The sequence below is a fragment of the Macaca nemestrina genome, chromosome 9 (genome assembly GCF_043159975.1).
Source record: "Macaca nemestrina isolate mMacNem1 chromosome 9, mMacNem.hap1, whole genome shotgun sequence".
NCBI lineage: Eukaryota > Metazoa > Chordata > Mammalia > Primates > Cercopithecidae > Macaca > Macaca nemestrina.
In genome coordinates, this window is record NC_092133.1 from 112,772,755 (window position 1) to 112,786,394 (window position 13,640).

The 13,640-nt window shown below is 43.8% G+C and overlaps 1 long non-coding RNA gene across 1 annotated transcript in view; it reads right to left on the minus strand.

The window, feature by feature from the left end:
• Positions 1-12,150, minus strand: part of LOC105479942 (uncharacterized) — a 75,141-nt gene extending 62,991 nt beyond the window's left edge. Inside the window, exon 1 of the long non-coding RNA XR_011608156.1 lies at positions 11,832-12,150. This is a non-coding gene — a long non-coding RNA (uncharacterized lncRNA). The remainder of the gene's footprint in view (positions 1-11,831) is intronic.
• Between the last annotated feature and the right edge of the window lie 1,490 nt (positions 12,151-13,640).

Below are 13,640 nucleotides of genomic sequence, written 5' to 3' on the forward strand. Positions count from 1 at the left end.
GTTAATTGATGGCAAATAAGTGAAAACATTAGATCTGTCCTGTTCCCATTTAATCACTCAGCTGAGTTGCTGAAGACATTGTGAAGAATATAATAAAGCATATCATATAATTACATTCCTCCAGGAGACTAGACTCTTGGGTCAAAAATCCCTTTGAGAATCTGGTAACAATAAGGAATTTTGCCCCTAAAAAGGCACATTGGCACGTACACAAAATTTTACGTATAATTTTATGATATCACCAATTTCCCTAAAGTTCCCAGCGAGTCTACACATCTCAGAATCAGAACCTCTTGTCTGAATGTTGAGGTAAAACTACAGTTGACCCTTGAATAACACAGGGGTTAGGGGCACTGAGTCCCGCTGCAATAAAAAATCCATGCATAACTTTTGACTCTTCAAAAACTTAATTACTAATAGCCTACTATTGACCAGAAGGCTTACTGATAACATAAACCATCAATTAACACATATTTTATAGGTTCTATGTATTCTATACTATATTCTTACAATAATAGAAGCCAGAAAAAATAAATTGTTATTAAGAAAATCATAAGGAGAAGATAATACGTTTACTATTCATGAAGTGGAAGTGGATCATCATAAAGGTCTGTATCTTCTTGGTCTTCACATTGAACAGGTTGAGAAGGAGGAGGAAGAGGAAGGGTTGGTCTTGCTGTCTCAGGGGTGCCAGAGATGTAAGAAAATCTCCATATAATAGGACCCATGCAGTTCAAACCCATGTTGTTCAAGGGTCAACTGTAAAGAGAGTAGAAATTGCCTGACAATGTAAGTTACAAGAGAAAGTATAATCAGGTACCAAATGGGTGATATGGAAAATTGTTATAAGTCCAGAAAAGCAATGCATCACTCATCTTGGGAATAATTATGGAAAAACTGTAGAATCTTGAAGACTTGAGATGATTCCATGGAAAAGAGGAGGGATGGCATTTAAGGTAGGACGATGGAGAGAAACTGGAAATTAGGTTGGAATGTTTCAGAGCCAGTGAATAGACCAATCTAACCATCTGTGAAATGTGGGCAAAAATGACTTCCAAGGTATATTTGTAAAAAATAATTAAAGCTCCTGGTGAAATGTATCCCTCAAAACATTATTAATATGGTACATGGGTCTGTTTCAGGACGTGAAGGCATAAAATTATTGTTATAATTGATTTAGTAGGAATTTCTAAATTTGTGCTAACACTTACAAGTCTCTCTCTCTTTAAAATACAATACTGAAGCAGACAAAGTCACTTTCTCATATTCTCAGTGAGAAGGTTCTCATACAATTATGTAAGAGCTACTTGAACCATATATTTTTTCCTGTGATTTTTATGTATTTTACATGTTTTTAGCTCTTTAAAAAAACTGACTTACAAAGATAAAACAAAGGCTCTTCTTTATAACTGGGATAAATAATGCTTCCCTTATTTCAAGAGTGGGTGTGAGATCCCAAACCCTGTTTTCCCCAACCTTCTTTTGCTCTCTACAAAATATGAGCTGCCATGTGGAAGAGAGTAAGTAAAAATGTCAATACATTGTGGCTACTTGGACAGCATTTACAGAGAGTCAAATGTTTTAAGAACACTTAATATTAAATGGAAAACAGATGAATGATGATAAATAATTCTGTCTATAGGTCTGAATTGCCATGTTGGAATCTAAATCTGAGACATTGCAGGGAAATCCTGTGCACGCCTCATCGGAGGGCCGAATTACACCAAAATGAGATCCAGGTTAGGAATGTGAAGACTCTGGAGAAATCCCCTAAAGCAGGTTTTTCTGAGCTACTAAATTCCCCTTGGCAATGTAGCCATGCAGAATAATCACGAGTATCCCGGAATCATAGAGTGGTAGGACTGGGCAGAACCTAACTGTTCTCAAGTCTGATTCCCTAATGGATGCTGGGATTTCCTCTCCAGCACACCTGCCTCTTCCCTGAATAAGCATATCTGGAGACAGGCAAAGTCAGGGTTGTGCTGGTAAATGCTTATCAGCTAATCTCCAAAGGAAAAAAAAAAAGGAACCTGACTGGTAGCATTTGCCAAGATCCGAAGTGTGAATACTCACTCCCACCATGGCCAATTCAAGCAACCAATGTGATATCAACACTATGTACTATTTCCACCACATAGATACGATGACAGTAAATAACCTCAGAGGCATATGTAAGAAGACAACATGGTAAAATGATTTGGAAGTGGTAGATTTTAAATGTTTTTACCTTTCTGAAAAAAAGTATTTGTTTAATTATAATGTAATAGGACTTAACTTATAAGAATGGCTGTATAACATATAACACATAATAAATTGGCACTCATGAGCCAGTACCTGCTAGCTCTGGCATATGCTGATAATAACCCTGGAAAATGACCCTGGACCACCTTCCCCATGAAAGAAAACCCCTTAGCAGGTCCTGATCAATGGCAGCTCCCCAATATCACCACCCAAGCGTTCAGCACATTTGTTTGTTTGTTTGTTTTAAGAGACAGGGTCTCTCTGTGTTACCCAGGCTGGAGTCCAGTAGCACAATCCCAGCTCACTGCAGCCTCAATCTCCTGGGCTTAAGGGATCCTCTCGCCTCAGCCACACCCAGCTAATTTTGTAATGTTTTATTGGCCAGGCTGGTCTTGAATTCCTGGCCTCAAATGATCCTCCTGCCTTGGCCTCCCAAAACACTGGGATTACAGGCATAAGCCACTGACTGGTGTTCAGCACTTTTAAGCCAGGCTTGTATTCTTTGCTTCACTCTCGTTTCTTTGTAGTTTCTTCAAACACAACAAACACCAAATAAACTCCAAATGAATGAATGATGCAAATGTAAAAATGAAAGAACTAAGAGAAATACAGATGGATATTTTTATAAAATTGGAGAATAGACTTCTCAAGCATCACATAAAATCCAGAAACCAAGAAAATAAATGAATAGACTTGATTTAATAATGTAAAACTCTTGTATAAGAGAATATTTCATCATTATTAAACAAAGTTAAAGAAAAGTCACAGAATGGGAGGACATATAAGTACCATATCTAACAGGTTAATAGCCATACCCTATATAAAGGCTCTTGGAAACCAAAAGGAAGAAGACCAAAAAATCCCATAGAAAAATACGTCTGGGATAGAAACAGATAATTCATGGATGAACCATAAATGACAATAAATATATGAATAGATGCTCAAAGAAACACACAATAAAATAATTAAATACTTATTTCACCTAACAGATTAGTAAATATTAAGATGTTTGATAAATCCAGTGTTGAGGAGGTGTGGGGAAACAGGCATTCAGACGCTGTTGGTAGAAGTAGAAATCAGTGCAGCCTATTTGAAGAGGAAGAAACAGTAATGTCTAAAAGACAAAAACAAAATGCAGCTACACCTTGACCCAGCGACTCTGTTATGATTTAAAATTTTTTAAATGACCTAAAATATATGTACAAAAATATTTGTCACAGCATGATGGTAACTACATGTTAGAAACAACTGAATGTTCTCTAATAGGGGACTGATTAAAAACCGTGTGGTGTGGCCCTAAAATGCAAGGCCACTAAAAGCTCTGTATATGGTAAGTGTCGATGCTCTCCAAGATGTATCATTAAGTGGGTAAAAGTGCCAAACGTCTTGTTTGTTGTTGTTGTTGAGACGGAGTCTCGCTCTGTTGCCAGGCTGCAGTGCAGTAGCTGGATCTCAGCTCACTGCAACCTCCGCCTCCCGGGTTCAAGTGATTCTTCTGCCTCAGCCTCCCAAGTAGCTGAGATTACAGGAAGTGCCACCACGCCCAGCTAATTTTTGTATTTTTAGTAGAGACAGGGGCTTCACCATGTTGGCTAGGATGGTCTCAATCTTTTGACCTCATAATCTGCCCCCCTCAGCCTCCCAAAGTGCTGGGATTACAGGCGTGAGCCACCACGCCTGGCTGCATTGTGTTTAGTGTTATTCCATTTATGTAAATATAAAAGGATGTGTGTATATATATTTGTTTAATCATGTCTCTTTCTTGGAAGAAATGAAGGACACTATTAACTGTTACTACCTTTGGGTTAGAAGATGATGTTTACTTTTAATTTTCTATCTTTTTATACTTAAAAAAACAAAGTATATGCATCACTTTTATTTAAAGAACAAACTTCACTTTTTTTCATAAATAAATGAGAGTTTCTTAGTTTTGGTTCCCCAGAAACAGACCTTGAGACAAGATTTGAGTGCAAGCATTTGTTTGGGGGGTCACCCTAAGAAATATCAGCGGGGGATTAAGGAAGGGAGGCTGGGCAGGCGAGGGAGTGAATGAAGAGCGTGCTGTCAATCAAGTTACCACTGTGGGCAACTGGAAACTGTGATCCAGCATAAAACATGTACCTGAATTAACCCACCCAGCCAAGGAGGTATTTAACCATCAATTCCTGTGGGTCATTGACTGAAGGCTGCTGGGGCGGGGCGGGGTGAGGGGGCTTAACTCCATGGCTCAGACACAGACAGAACAAGTTCTGCGGCCAGAGAAAGCCTCAGGCAAAGAGCTGGGACAGACGCAGGAGATGGGAGCTGGGAGGGGATGTGGGTCGGCCACAAGGCATGTGTGCTACAGAAACCACAACCCTAGTGTCATATTATAGTAAATAAATAGAACGTGCGTGTTTGCTGACCTAGCAATTTCACATTTAGGAATCTCCCTCCTGATGTCCTTACATACCTGGGCCCTGATCAACAATATAGAAAGATAGATTGATTGCAAAATTGTTTGTAACACAGTACAGCCAAAACAAAACCAAAAAACCAATGTGAATGTCAATCAGTAGGAAGAGATTGAATGCATCACGGTATATCCTACATATGCAAGTCGAAAAAAAACAATGAGGTCCATCTTAGTAACTTTCATGAAAAAAAAAAAATCTGAAACACATCACCTTGTGGAACAATATATATCATGAGATCTCATTTTTGTAAAATAGCAAAAACAAGAAAGAAGCAAATAAACACATACACAAACTCCAGGTCAACTATATGTGTGTGTATGTGTACATGGCAAAAGATCTGAAAAAATAAGTTGCCAGAGTTTGTGCGATGTGAAGTGTACATTACTGATGTTTTAATGTATTATTACATATTTTTATTTACTATAAGTCAATGAAAAACAACAATTTTTTGGCAAAGATGGGGTCTCCCTCTGTTACCTAGGCTAGCCTTGAACTCCAAGCCTCAAGCGATCCTCCTGTCATGGGCTCCCAAAGTGCTGGGATTACAAGTGTGAGCCACCATACCCGGCCAGAAATGTATTCCTTACAGTTTTGGAAGCTGAGAAGTCCAAAGTCGAGGGGCCTTTACATGAAAAGGGGAGCTAGAAATAGTACCTATTTCATAGGTTATTGTGGAGACTGAGATAATACACATAAAATAGCTAGCATTGCACTGCTCATAGAGTAAATCTTCAATAAATATCGAATGGTTGCTGTTAAAAAGGATGGCTTTACATGCCACAAAGAAACTGTAAGTATAAAGTGAGTCAGAGTTTGCTTGTCTCCTCACACCTCACTCTATTCACTTATTTATATGTTTATAGACTCAGGGTCTCACTCTGTCACCCAGGCTAGAGTGCAGTGGCGTGATCATGGTTCACTGCAGCCTCAATATCCTGGGCTCGAGTGATTCTCCTGCCTCAGCCTCCCGAGTACTTGAAACTACAGGTGTGAGCCATCATGCCTGGCTAACTTAAAAATTATTTGTTGAGCCGGGAGTCTTGCTATGTTGCCCAGGGAGGTTTTGAACTTCTGGCCTCAAGCAATCCTCCTGCCTCAGCCTCACCGCTGGGATTACTCACCCATTTATTTAACAACTATCACTGAGGGCCTCCTACCAGCCAGGCATGGGAAGGGCATCAAGAGACAAGATCAAATCCCTGCCTGCTGGAGCTCACCTTCTGCTGGGGCAGAAAACGATGAAATAAACATGCAACATGTCAAGTGACAATCAATGCTGCCAGGTAAGGAAATGGAGTCTTGGAGGTAGGGTGCTGCCGTTTATAGGAGGGTCTCTGATAGAGTGCTATTTGAGTGGAGATCCGATGAAGTCATTGGGGAAAGTACCTGGGCCTGGACAGGTTACGGGAAGGATTGAGAGTTCACAGAGTGAGAAATAAAATGATTGGAGGGGGAAGTTAATCCTGGCCTGATATTTTAACATCACAGCTGCTGCAGCATAGAAATTGGATTGGCAGAGGGGAACAGGGGCAAGGATGATCATGTGTGTGATGTTTGCCTTCACAGTAGTAAGACAATGAAGACCATAGCAGTGAGTGTGGGACTGGAAGGAATGGGGTGATGGGAAAATAATTAAAAGATGAAAACAAGAACTTGATAATTAATTAGATGTGAGAAGGAGAAGAAGGAATTGTGAATGAGGCTGAGGTGAAATTGCTGCAGGGCACAGCCGTGAGGAGGTCTTGAAAGCAAGGGCTGCCCAGGATGGAGCCTCCAGCCTCCCACCCAGCCACTTCCCTCCTGCCCATCACATGCTTGAGTGCACCCCTTGCACCAAACACTGTGTTCCCCAGAATGTCCTTGCTCTGGTGGCTACTGCTATGGTTTGAATGTTTGTGCCCTCCAAAACTCATATGGGATCTTGATCCCTAAGGAAGAGAGACCTGAGCTAGCATGCTGTGATGTCCCATGCCACCTCAGGACTCTGTGGAGACCCTAGCATAAAAAAGGCTCTCACCAGGGGCAGACCCTTGACCTTGGACTTCTCAGCTTCCAAAACTATAAGGAATACATTTCTGCCCGGGTATGGTGGCTCACACTTGTAATCCCAGCACTTTGGGAAGCCATGACAGGAGGATCGCTTGAGGCTTGGAGTTCAAGGCTAGCCTGGGTAATAGAGGGAGACCCCATCTCTGCCAAAAAATTAAAAATTAGCTTGGCATGGTGGCACCCACCTGTAGTCCTAGCTACTTGCGAGGCTGAGGCAGGAGGTTTGCCTGAGCCTGAAAGTTTGAGGTTGCAGTAAGCTAAGATTGCACCACTGCACTCCAGCCTGAGCAATGGGGTGAGACCCTGAGAAGGAAGGAAGGAAAGGAAGGAAAGGAAAGAAAGAAAGGGAGAGAGAGAAAGGGAAGGAAGGAAGGAAGGAAGGAAGGAAGGAAGGAAGGAAGGAAGGAAGGAAGGAAGGAAGGAAGGAAGGAAGGAAGGAAGGAAGGAAGGAATTTCTCTTCTTTATAAATTACCCAGCTTCAGGTATTCTGTTTTAAGTAACAGAAAACAGACTAAGGCAGTTGCCTAGAGAACTCCTATTCATCCTTCAAAATCCAGACCCAGCTCAGGCATCACCACCTCCAGGCAGCCTGATCTTACAGCTCGAATGAATAGTTTATTCTTCTGCATCACTCCCAGCGTCGTCCACAGCCTAGCACACAGCTTCCCAAACAACATCAAATAACACAGGCGTGGGTCCGGATTATAGCCCAGCTGCGAAGGGGGAATAGAAAGGTCTCGAAAGAATCTGTGAAGACCCTGCACTTGGCATGTTGCAAATAGGTTGTGCTTGCACCCCTAGGCCTTGAGTTGACCACATTGGGCAACTGGAGCAGCTGGAGCTCTTGGCCAGTTAGCTCTCACCATGGAAAGCACATCCATTTACCCAAGAGCACCACACAAATATCATCATTTTCTGTATGTGCTATGCCCTGAAACAAAAAGGGGGGATGCTCTTTGCTATACTAGGTGTTAAATTGGAATTATTTTAGTCTCAGTTTCAAGTGAGGCCCCAAAGCAATAGATAGAACGTTCCAAAGTGAGATGCAAGATTTGCAAAAAGTGCTTATGGAAACCAGTTTTGTACTCTCAGCCAACCACCCACCTCCAGACTATATAAAAGATGAGAGAGAAGCCAAGAAAAGCATTGAAATTTACAGTAGGGAATTTTTGGAGGAAAGCTCTGCTGTGGGCTTCACCTGGAAGAAAGAATGAGGTCACTTGCCCTACCTCAAGCCAAGGTGTAGGGGTGCCTCCTGATGCTTGGGGGATGCAGTGGGCTGGTGTCTGGCTGAGACGTGGGGACCCTGGCTGGTTGATTGCTCTGTGGTGTTGGGGTCAGCTTACACTCAGAGTTGGGTACAAAGGACTCGTCGTGTTTCCCGTGAATGGTGAGGGCCGTTCGGGGAAAGGAGGGAGTAAGAGGAGCCAAATAGAGAGTGAGGCAGCCCCAATAGGAAGTGACTTCAGATTCCCTGGGGCTGAGGAAGAGCCATAAGCAAGCAGCCAGAAGAGATGCATTCAGGGCCCCAAGGGGCTCCAGGGGACACAGCCCCAGGATTGTGGCCCAGCAGGGAATGGAGAGTTGGAGGGTCTCAGAAGAACCTGTGAAGGCACCGCACAAGAGAAGAGCTGCTGCGACCCTGGCCGCCAACTGCTGCGACCCTGGCCTCCAGGCCTTTGCTCAGCTTCCTTCTCTCCTCCCTGATCTGATCCTGGGGAACTCAGAAACCAGCTGGAGTGAACACCTGGCTGCAGCAGCCATTAGCACTGAGGAGGCTGAGGCAGGAGAATCTCTTGAGCCTGGGACTTTGAGGTTTCAGTGAGCCATGACTACCACTGCACTCCATCCTCAATGCAATGGGGGTGGGGAGCCAGGAGAAGTTTTATGCTTAAATGAAGCATGATACTTTTGATTATTACACTTGATTCAACATATTAATTACTGGAAAGAGCTGATGTTTTGAGATTTAAGCAACTGGGACACTTTTAATGTCTAAAGGTGATGAGGAAAGCTATGGGCCCCTGAGTTTTCCCCAGGCTGTGAAAGGGTGGGCCTTAGCAAATCCTCTAAAAGGAGGTGGCGATAGAATAAACTCACCTTCTCATCGCACCCCGTGGGTCACAGTTAGTTCGTCATAACAAGTGCTTTTCTTTCTCCATTCTTTCCGTCTTCTGGGAGCTCCCTGAGAGCAGGAATTTACACCTAGTGTAAGTGGAGTTTGGCCCACAGCAGGTATGGGTTTTTGTACACTGATCCAAAGTCCATTGTGACATGCTTCATTTCTGTTTATTCCTTCCCAGTCTTCTAAAATTGAGCTCCTCAACTTAGAACCTTGAATGAGTTCCAAGTGTGAGGAGAGAGTGACTACCCTTAGCCCCCAGTTTAACACTTAGGGCATCCAGGCAAGTGCCCAAGGGCTGAAACCCAGAACCTCTTGCCTTCAGTGGCAAGCAAACCTTTATCCAAGAGTGCCTTAGAAAAATGATCATTTCTCCATGGAATCAACCCAAATGCCAAGTTTATCAATGATAGACTGGATAAACAAAATGTGGTACACATACACCATGGAATACTACGCAGCCGTAAAAAGGAATAAGATCATGTCCTTTGCAGAGACATGGATGGAGCGAGAAGCCTCATGTTGTGCTCCTATTACATGTTATTCTCATGCCACATTTTGTCCTCAGCAAACTAACCCAGGAACAGAAGACCAAACATGGCATGTTCTCACTTATAAGGAGGAGCTGAATGATGAGAACACACTGACACATGGTGGGGAACAACACACAATGGGGCCTGCGAGTGGGGGGCGAGAGGAGGGAGAGCATCAGGAAGAACAGCTAATGGCTGCTGGGCTTAATACCTAGGTGATGGGATGATCTGTGCAGCAAACCACCTTGGCACACATTTACCTGTGTAACAAACCTGCACATCCTGCCCATGTACCCCAGAATTTAAAATAAATGTCAAAGAAGAAAAGAAAAATGATAATTTCTCTGAATGCCATGGGTTAGAAAAAGGCTGGGAAGCATTGCTCTAAAATAGCTCCTGGGACCTTCACATTTTTGCTTTCTGACTTTCTGCTCCATGTACAATAACTTTTTTCATGCCTCCCTGAAAGTTCACCACTCTTTACCACTGCCAGCTACCCTGTCACCACATGAAATGATACTTCATCTTCATCTACATAAGCTGAATATTGCATCCCTTCTTCTTCATGTTTGTACACGGCCACCTTGAGTTTCACATGTTTTGTGAAATGCAGGCGTCACTACAGTCGATGTACAGAAGAACCCATTGAGACTGAGAATGCTTACGGGCATCACCTCGGAACTGCTGCATGTATCAAGAAACATGGAATAGTTGCTCCCTTGCAATCGCTGTCAGGTGGCTGCGCTTCCACCCACTTTTACACTCCAGACTGTGGGTGCTGCTTGGGGTTGCCAATGGGCCCAGCCTCTGCAGTTGGGATTCTAGTTGGCCCTGGTGGGAGGCATGTGACAGCCATGGCGCCTTTCCCCAGTCTCTTCCCGGCTTATTCCTGGCTCCCACACCCTGTGTTTGCTACCTAGCTGCATCTCTGATTTTTGAGTTTCTGGATTGTGGGTATTGCCTTCTCGGGTTTGCAATATCTGCCTGATGCCAAACCCTTTGGCTCTGCCTCTCCTAGGGTAGAGCCATGGTTTGGGGGCTCAACTTCTCAGGGTCACCGAAGCTGTAATCTGCTAACCCAATTTCAGTTCCTGGATCTTTCTGGCCATTCCTGTTCAGTGGATACCCAACCCTGGTATCATCTTACTAGTCCTGAAATCTTGAATTGAAAGCAAAATGTAATTGTGTTTTTCTTAGAAATGATGGGGACAAAGTTAGAGAGTGAGAAAAAGCATTTGATGCCCAAGACTGTGAGCTGAACTGGAAAAATAAAGAGTGTCTGAGGAACTCCATCAGAAAAACCTTGCAAGAAGTCTTTGGATATGCGTTGTCTATCTCCAGCAATAACCTGCTGGTGATGACGAATTAGGTGTACCATCGTTTGGAGATTCAGTGAAGACTACAAATGAAAAAAAAAAATAGTCTATCAAGGCATGATTCACACTCAGAGGACTCTTGAAACAAGCAAAGAACTTTGTTGTTTAGTCTGGCAAATGTTTCACTTTGAAATTACTAAAATAATCATGAATGAAAGCCGTGCTCCCTGAATCTTCCATCTATCTATGTGAAATGCTCTTAATTTCATAGGTGGTTGGTAAGGGACCAATTACTTTTGACATGTGAATGAAATGACATCATCTTTGCCAAACAATGTGCAGGGAAATGAGAGACCACCTTCCTTATAGCATATTTAATATGTTCTCTCTCTCTGTCTCTCTACAAATTGGCCCACGAGTATTCCTTCACTTTCTCATTATAACAAAACAAAAGAAAAATCCAGTCACATGTATTGCCAGCTGCTTCTCCCTTGTGGCATAATTCTACAGAAGCAGTGAGAGGACAGTTCCAGCGGGAGGCTGCTACAGGACCACCAGAGAGTACAGGGGGCCTGGGTCGGGTCTATGAGCTGCTCCAGAAGCTTCTGACTGCTGCTTGTGGAGCCCAAGTTCTGGGATCTGGGCAAGGTGACACTGGTTCGGCTGGTGGCCCTCTCCCCTTGCAGAGGAGACAGGTGCTTAGTGGAGAAGCTGAGGCCTTGGGCACTCTGTTTTCCTCTCCCCTGGCCCAGGGGTATCCTCTTCCGTGGATGGCCCCTGCTGGAGATTTCCAAGCCCCCAACAGAATTGCATTCTTCTTCTTCCTCAGTCATTGCACTGCCTCTGTTTTCCCACAATAGCAAAATACAGTGGTGGCCTACACAACACAGCACAAACTAGCGTCATGACCTCAGGGCCACTAAGAAGGTCCTCAGGCCCCTCGAATCCTTTCATGGAGGGCAAAGGCTTTCATCCCTCCCTGAGGGATAGGGTCGTAGATTATCCCTCCAGCCTTTGGGCAGCTGAGTGGAACCTGGAGCCTCCTCCTCACCACTTCCCATTACAGTCCCCTCCACCCTTGAGTTGTGGTCCCAGTGACCATGCAGACATTACCACTTTCTTCAACAGCTCTACCAGGACCAGGGCTGGAGGTGATGGCTGCAGATCCTCTCCCCAGTGAGTAGATGCTGATGGAGGGAGCACCCACGTTCCACAGCAGGCATCCTCCACTTGCCTCCTCGGCCTTTGAGCCAGAGCACATCACTCATCCAGTGAGAGGGGTGGCCAGTCCAGGGCAGGAGAGGGGGCTCCACGACCTCAAGGCTGGCCAGGGCGTAGCGCTGAGGATCTAGAGGGCACTGGAAGTGAAGATTTCCCTGTAACTCCAACCACTCTGGAATCTATCCTGACCACTCTTTGTTTTCCCATTTTTACCCAAGGGTCGGCTTTGCTTCTGCAAACACCCTGCCCTTCCCCTCCTCTGGCCTGTGTTCAGAATTCAGAAGCAGATGTGGGGGCACGCGGCTGTGCCCTTTAGCCCACGGTCACAGGAGAAATGGACTCAGCAGAAAGACTCCAGAAATGACAGCCATGCTCAGCCTTGGGAGGTTTTATTAAACAACAGCCCTTACCTCCCCTTCTCCTGAAATAAAAAATGCAGGAATATTTTTAAATAAAAAGTGTCATTTTTTTAAGCAAAAAGTATACGATTTTCCCAATGGCAGTTTTCAAACATTTCAAAAATGTTAAATGGTACGTCAATTCTCCCTTTATTCTTCATACTTTCCCTCACCCTGGAAATATATGTATATATATGCACACATTATCCTTGGAGGTGTATTTTCCAGGATGCAAATAACAAAGGAAAGTGATGTCATTTGGAATTCAGGTGCTTAAAGTGGTGGACACGTGCTTTTCATTCCAGCATATAATTGAGGACATTGTCACTTGTCTTACACACGTGTATCCAGTTCTGTTCATCTACCACCTTCTTTGCCTGTATTTGCTGATCTGATCAACTAGGTGTTTGGGCAAATATCCTACTCTCATACCACCACCATGCTTGGAGTATTTCCAAGAGCAGCAAATCAAACTTGGGGCCAGGGCATGGCCTATTTCCAACAAAGTACGGTCATGTACATTTCAGGACCATTTTACTGCTGTTTGCTATAACCAAATGAGCAATGGGCAAGTTTAGGGACCACAAAAGCAAAAACAGCTTAACATTTGGAATTTTCATGTATGCTTATTTCTTAAATTTGAAGAACTCTGTTGTGATTTCAGGACTTGTGTGCTAGTCTTTGATTCTTCTCCCACAAAGCCCAAGAGGAAATCTCCCGTTTCTCTTGCTGTTCTGGCCTTGGCCTTGCAATGTATGGTCTCACTCCCCTTGCACCTGGGCCATGTCCCTTGCACATGGTAGTTGTACCAGAGAAGCAAAGCTTGTATTGAATGGCACATTCCATCGCAGAGGCTCTCCTAGCAACATGGCAACAATAACAAACTCAACAATAGCCTTTTGTTTTTAGCTCTATAAAGTGCTGTGGCCATTAGTCTCACCAGAAAATTCAAAGGATATTTTGCAAGTGACGAGTGGTTTCTAGCTGAAGCATTGAAATTGGAGCCCCTTGATTGCTTTCCTCCAATCTGCTAATATCTAAGTAGGCAGGCACCAGAGTTTCATTTGAGGAGCAGGATGTGCCAAAGGGGGGCGCTGCACAGGGAAATAACGGGGCTGGGGAGGCTCTAGCCCTGGCTCTGATTGGTGAACTCCCCATATACCATTGACCAAGTCATGTTAACTCTCTAGATCTGCCTCTCCTCATCTTCAAAATTAGGAGTTGCTTCAGTGCTTTGAAAAATCTAGATTCTTGGGTCTATACTCATCTTGCTGAATCAGCATCTCTAGGGCTGTGCTCCAAG